Source organism: Leucoraja erinacea, chromosome 21, assembly GCF_028641065.1.
Source record: "Leucoraja erinacea ecotype New England chromosome 21, Leri_hhj_1, whole genome shotgun sequence".
Taxonomy (NCBI): Eukaryota; Metazoa; Chordata; class Chondrichthyes; order Rajiformes; family Rajidae; genus Leucoraja; species Leucoraja erinaceus.
In genome coordinates, this window is record NC_073397.1 from 26797105 (window position 1) to 26803104 (window position 6000).

Consider the following 6000-nt stretch of genomic DNA (forward strand, 5'->3'; position numbering starts at 1 on the left):
TCTACAGTAGATATTTCAAAATGATATTTTAAGCCATTTGCTTAATGGGCCCTTTCTTGTCCAACCTGTATGCAATTTGCATAACAGTCATTCCATCAAATAAAGTACATGGGTGGGGTTACTTCATGTACAAGATATAAAAGTCGTATTGTATTATTTACACATTTACAGGCTAAAGTCACATAAGTTACCCAGAAATAAATATGAGCCATCAAACCTTCCAAGTTTGACAGCAAAGACCACTGGACATTTATCAGCTAGTTTCAATCTGTTGGCAGCAAAAACACTGAATGGGACAATTCAAAATGAAAAATAAGATTGACTGAAACTGTGCAAGGTGAACTAGTAATACAAAGCAATACAAAAACATGTATAGCAATCAACCTCCTAAGTTCCCACAAAAAAAAAGATATGCTGCTACATAACATGACATACCAAGGCTGTTGAAAAGACAATGATAGGCTCTAATTTAGGGAACTATTTAAACCCAAAACTTTACAGTACAGGATGTAAGTGTAATGCAAACATCAATGCTGTCTAAAACCAGCAAAGACACATCTACATTTTCAATAAGAGTATGGTCACCAAGGTCATAATCCACAAGCCCAACAGGCAGGCTGACATGCCTAATGTGAAGGACAGATGTGGCTTTTAATTTAACGGCACAACACAGGAGGCTGCTTGTATATCAAAAACAGCCCTGAAAGGAAGGGTGGGAAAGAGCCACTAGACTAGTAACCGCTTCAACTTACAAAGCAACCCTCAAAAAATGCCTACTGGACTAAATATTTCAATTTCTTTGTTGTTTTATAAATAAAAATGTGACATCTTGGAATTTTGAAGAGCAAGGATGCCCAAAAAGTATCTATTTTCAATTACTGGGTTCTGCATTACTTTCCCTTTTTATATAAAGAAAGTGAACTATCTATCCCTTTACAATGAAGGGTTGTACTTTTAACAGGCAAAGTATGCCAATTCCTTACATTCTACACTCTATCAAGCCTCACCTATGATTTTTCTTTAAAGGCCTTGTGTATCAAATAATTTGTTAGAAGACATTGCAAACAACACCACTAGTTTATTAACAAAATCTAGATTAAATCTGTGCAGAGCTATAGCCTTTGTTTACTGGACTGAAGGGGTATGTTACTTAATGACTCAGACTATTTTAGAAACCTTGACTTTTGGATTGTAAAATACTATTTCTCAGCAGGAAGTCCAAGAAGCTGGGATTTTTTTACATATTTACACTGAACATAAAGGAAACTGAAATAAAAATAAAGCAGATGGATATTTGCTATATTTGTTTTCAATAGCTTGCATGGAGATTAGAAGATTCTATACTGCATCCAAACAAAATGAGGACTTGTCACATCATGCACAGCTTTGAACAAGGCAAAACAAAATCAAGTGGCAACTGAATTTTATTCTGAACTGCCAAAAGCAGCTGACATTTCAACTCTCTACTATCATATGAGGTCCAGGTTAGCCTTTCTTAAACAGGGCTTCTGCAACAATAGTGTTGCTGCCATCATTATTCTGCCCATGAAGATATTCATTACATCAGGATAAACAAATGTAGCACTTCCTTGATCAATGAATCATACTGGAAAAAGTATGTAACTATCAGGGATTAGGGGAGGGTGAGATGCAACAACCACAGACAGTGAAGAAAATGTGGGCGCGAACCAAAAATGTATAAAAACTAACAAAATCCTATTGATTTTGTATATGGCAGCACTGCTTTAAAATTAGACTGAGAAAATAAGGGGTCAAGAACCTCCTTCATGTATGCTGAATGGGGATATTCAGAAATTAATGTTATTTTAAAAAGGAAATGGAAAAAAAAAACTTCACCATGTTAGGGACAAAAGGTTTACCAATTTTATGTTACATATGACTAAACCCACAAGATAAAGACTGATCTTTTCACTTCCTGGTGCTTTTTCTGGCTATGTAATCCTGATACTTTAAATAAACTATGCAGCTGGTTGCATCCAAATACATTTATTTCAATCTGATATGTTCCAATATTAGTTTGTGGATTCCTTTGATTAGTTTCCAATTAGATTTTAAATTGACATGGTTCTCTTAAAGATCTCAATGCCACAAAGGATGCAATTTAAAAGCTGAAGTTCATGCATTGCAAAACTTGTGTGCAAGCATTAAGCAGCCAAGCTTATCTTAAGACAAGGGTTCCCAATCTTTTTCATCCTGTTTACACCTGGTAACTCTAAGAGCACATTACAATGTTATTTCACTTATTTATGAACAACTAATGATGAACAGGTATACCAGAACCAAACACAGTCAATCAATGAGAAAAAAATATATACAAATCCACAATCAACAAATTTACCCCCTGGGTAGGCGAAATCTTTACCCCAGGTTAGTAACCTTTGTCATAAGAGAATCAAAAAATAAGTGAATTTATTCATTGGAATAGCCTTTCATTTGTTTTCTAACTTTAAAAAATAATGCAATTCAAGTTTTAACTCGGAACAAATATACAATAAATATTATTTTAATTTGCCAAATTTGAAGTTTTATTAAATAGCTCTGATAGGCTTTTCAATTAGTCTTTTATCTATACTGGATGTGTGTAGTCAGCAAACAAATACAGTACTGAAATTTAAAACCACTGTTCCTAAAACAAACACTTCAATTCAACACATAGGGCAAGCCAATTTCTAAAAGTACACAAAAATCAACCTTGAGACTTTTTTTCTAAAAAAACATTCAGACCCTGAAAGAGACCCATCTAGTGCCCAGTGACATTTGTGAAAAAGACTGAAAGTTCCAATCAAGGTTATGGAGACTAAGGCAAGAAAAACAAAATTACAACTTCTATGGAATTTTCCATTTCCTCAGTTCAGGTGTCCTTTACCCCAGATATGTGAACAACTAATTGCTCAGCAACCCTGATTCTGATCAATAAGTAATTAATTATTTCTCTAATCTACAATGCAGTCCCTTGGTTTTTAATGTAAATATCTCTGGAGGAAGGGGGAAAAAAAATATCAATTCTCTACAATTTCTGCTACTTTGTACCATTAGTTATTGGAAAGCAAACATGGCCATAACAATTCACTGTACAAAAGTGTTGTTTTATTTAACGTATCATAAAAAGTTAGTTCTTTTTTTTTAAACTGCTGAAAATAAAACGCTCCCCAAAGTTATTCCCAGAGGCCCAAGATTCAAAGGCAGTTTGTTCTTTTAAAACGGAACCAAGAATGCAACAAAAGCAATATGGAGATGCTTTTTTTCTGCAATACGCTATGCAACTATTTTGCAATAGTTACATTAATTAGTTCTACTCTGGATAAAAGTACTACAAATACTTCTATACATTTTAGTCATTACGTTAAAAGATTACAGTACAATTCAAAAGCGACTTTCAGCACACATGTCTAAACATGGCGTGAAGGCATTCAAGCTATTGTCATGTCATTGTGTTTGCTACCTTTTCTCCTAACACAACCCCCAACCATACCGTCATGGTATTAGTCAGCAAGTCACTGCCTGCTCCCAGCAGATAAAGTCTGAAAAATCTTCCATTTTCAACAGATTTCTTAGATACTATTCAACAGATACTTTTTTTTTTTAAAGCGTCACTTAAAAGTTGCTTTAAAGATCTCCACCAGAGGTAGGCGACCAACAGTCAACATAATCCTGGACCATGTGATCCGATACTTGCTGATTAGAATAAAACACGAGTGTTAAGACCTACACTTCTCACATCAATTGTTTCATAAAATAAGATGAGGCGTTATTCTGATCGACTTTAGAAAAAAAAACGAAAATTAAACAAAAAAAAAAACAATTACCCAATGCATAAAACAGATCAGCTAACAGTAATGGTCACCATATGATTATGAAAACAATTAATAATGGGACAACCGTTGAGGTTCTTCCCCCTCCCCCTCCCCCCCTCCATAAAAAAAATATTAAAAGTTGCCCAATTCCATCTGTTCTATTGATCGCTGTACAATCTGTATCGTTCAGAAAACATCGCCACTGAGGGCACAAACGGAATCCAAACGAAACAAAAAGAAACTGACAGCGATCAATGAACTTTCATAATGACTAACAAGGCTCCCTCAGACCTTCAAGGAGCAGTTCATTAATAAAACTCTCCTCGTTTTAAAACTTGCATTAACGCAGCTTGGTCGAGCAATACGACTGGGAGCCCGTAATTCCTATTATCAAAAGTTATATGTATATAAAATAGAGAAAGAAAGGAAAAAAAATCCTAGATTTTTCTTTTTGCGTAAGCAAGTTGAGAGGCTCCCTTGACTTTTGGCTGTTTGGAGTTCTTGTTGATGTATTTCTATACAGTGGCTGAATGAAGTCATTTTATTATAAGAGGATCTTTTGAATTAAAGCTACTTACAAGAGGAATAACCCCCACTTTGTAGCATGTAAAGGCAAATTAAAATACACTATTTATATATATATAAATTCGACAAAGGAACAAAACAAAAAAAATAACATGCACACCGCTCCCTGCATTGACTGACCTGCTTCTCCTGTGATGTTTGGACTCATTCCCTGAAGCCCTTTATTCCAAGCTATCTCATTATTTATTTACTCCGCTTGCCTCCCCTCCTACCTTGCGCTGCCAGTGCTGCAGTTACTCGCTGCTCCCTGCGCCGTGTAATATTCTGCCTTTACCACTCCAGCGCTGCTCGCACCGCCTCCCTCACTCACTCACTCAACGCCTGGGTTCACGTGTCTCCCCCCCTGCCGCGCGTTCACGCCGGCCCGGGAGCGCGCTCCCTCACCCATCCAGCGCGCCGCCGACAACCCATCCTGCGTGCACGCGCGTCCTTCCATCTATCTGTATCTACAAATGTATGTGTATGTGTACATACATATGTGTCTCGCAGTCCTTTACTGTGCACTGTCCCAGTTTTATGAAGAGTGGGGTGAGCAAGGAAAAAAAAATAACTTGATGATGCAGGAAATAGCTGTATCAGAGATTAAATCTTTTTTTTTTAATTTTCATTTTGCCTCCCTCTTCACTGGGATTTGTTTTGAGACTTTGGACTCTACAATCACGTGAACAACGAAATGACAAAGCCCCGTGTCACTGATCTACTGTGCATTATTTTTGCCATGGATTATTTTTGAATCTTGACTTTTATGTTCAAACTTTTAAATACAATTTTATTGGCTCTTCTACACAGATTTGGGATACTTCTATATTCACAAATCTGTGGGGTTTTTAGGGATGTGATTTTTTTTTTTTACATTTGGTTTCTCAAAAAAAAACCCTGCACTGCTATGCAAATTTACTATGAAAATCTATCAGCCATTCCAGTACAGGTGATTTCTAGCAGAAATTTGGAAGTTATTTCCAAAGGAACTGAAAGACATACTAAAATGGGTTTGTTGATGCATGGGAAACCTAACGCAGACTGGTGCTATTGTCAGAATATCTTCAGTCATATCTTCAAAAGTGTGACCCGCCCCCCAGTTGCTAATTGCTTTTCATTTTATTTCTCCATTCCAATCAAACTGACCCCTCTGGCTTGAGCCTCCATATGTAGTAAAGAATCAAGTTTGGTGACAAAAATGCTGGAGAAATTCAGCGGGTGAGGCAGCATCTATGGAGCGAAGGAAATAGGCAAAGTTTCGGGTCGGAACCCTTCCTCAGACTGATGTGAGGGTGGGGGGGAGGGAGTTGAAGTGCTGAGCCACCGGGAGATCAGGTTGGTTATTGCGAACCGAGCAGAGGAAATAGGCAACGTTTCGGGTCGAAACCCTTCTTCAGTCTGAAGAAGGGCTTCGACCCGAAACATTGCCTATTTCCTTCGCTCCATAGATACTGCCTCAACTGCTGAGTTTCTCCAGCATTTTTTGTCAACCTTCGATTTTCCAGCATCTGCAGTTCCTTCTTAATCATTTAGTCAAGAATTTTTTATTGTCATATGTCCCAAAATGAAACAACGGAATTCTTACTTGCTGCAGCACAACAGATATGTAAACATAGTACTC

General features: G+C 37.0%; 1 protein-coding gene across 1 annotated transcript in view; it reads right to left on the reverse strand.

Moving 5' to 3' along the window:
• The window catches only part of znf217 (zinc finger protein 217), a 58243-nt gene extending 53460 nt beyond the window's left edge, over positions 1–4783 (reverse strand). The window contains 1 exon segment of the mRNA XM_055652451.1: positions 4521–4783. The gene's annotated coding sequence lies outside the window, so the exon portion shown is untranslated.
• Between the last annotated feature and the right edge of the window lie 1217 nt (positions 4784–6000).